The following is an 835-nucleotide window of genomic DNA, read 5'->3' on the forward strand; positions in this document are numbered from 1 at the left end:
CCCGGGGCGCGGGGGGGACGGGGGACGGGGGTCCCCGCCCCGCGGACACCGGCTTTGTTTTTACAGGTGTCTGGAGGGTGATTTACTAACAAGTAATTAAAGGCTGCACGGGTTTGCAGGCGCGTCGGGCCAAAGGCTCCCGCAAGAGAAGAGCGATGCGGATGGAGCGGGGCTCGTCCTTCCTCGTTAAAAAACAGAATAATGCAGGAAGGGGAAGAGAGGGAGAGAAAGAAAATACAAATCCTTTATTGTCTAGGAATAAGCCGGGGAAGCTGGCTGTCTCCCCCGGGACTCTCGCATTCGGCAGGGAAGGCAGCGCGGATCCGGTATCACGTTGCAGATCCTCACTCGAGATAACGAAATGCGATCTATTTTTCAGAACAGCAAGTGGATGGGAAAGGAGCCCTCTACAACACAAACCTCATTGACTTAATGGGTCGGTTTTGGATTTCGCCTTCGAAAGGTTCGGAAAGCGGCAGCGTTGGGTTACTGCCCCGCCGGCTCCCAGCCTCCAGCCCCGGTTATCACCACGCCGAGACGGGGCTCCGAAAAAAATTGCCGCTGATTTCATTTTGTCGCCCTATTTGTTTTCCCCAGACCCTCACGCTTAAGGAAAAACAAACAAAAAAATAATTAAATTGATTTTCAGTTTGGGAAGAGCTTCATTGCTAAGGTCGGGGGGGAGAGGGGAGTCGCGTTCAGGTTATTTTTTCTGCTTTGTTTTGGTTTTCCGGCGAAATCGAGGAAAAACCCGCAGAGCGTTGCCCGGGAACCGTCTTCATCCCCGCTCTGCGCCCTATAACGCTGCATCGAATAAATAAGCGAACAAATGAAT

The sequence above is a fragment of the Aptenodytes forsteri genome, unplaced genomic scaffold (genome assembly GCF_000699145.1).
Source record: "Aptenodytes forsteri isolate BGI_AS27 unplaced genomic scaffold, ASM69914v1 Scaffold410, whole genome shotgun sequence".
Classification (NCBI taxonomy): domain Eukaryota; kingdom Metazoa; phylum Chordata; class Aves; order Sphenisciformes; family Spheniscidae; genus Aptenodytes; species Aptenodytes forsteri.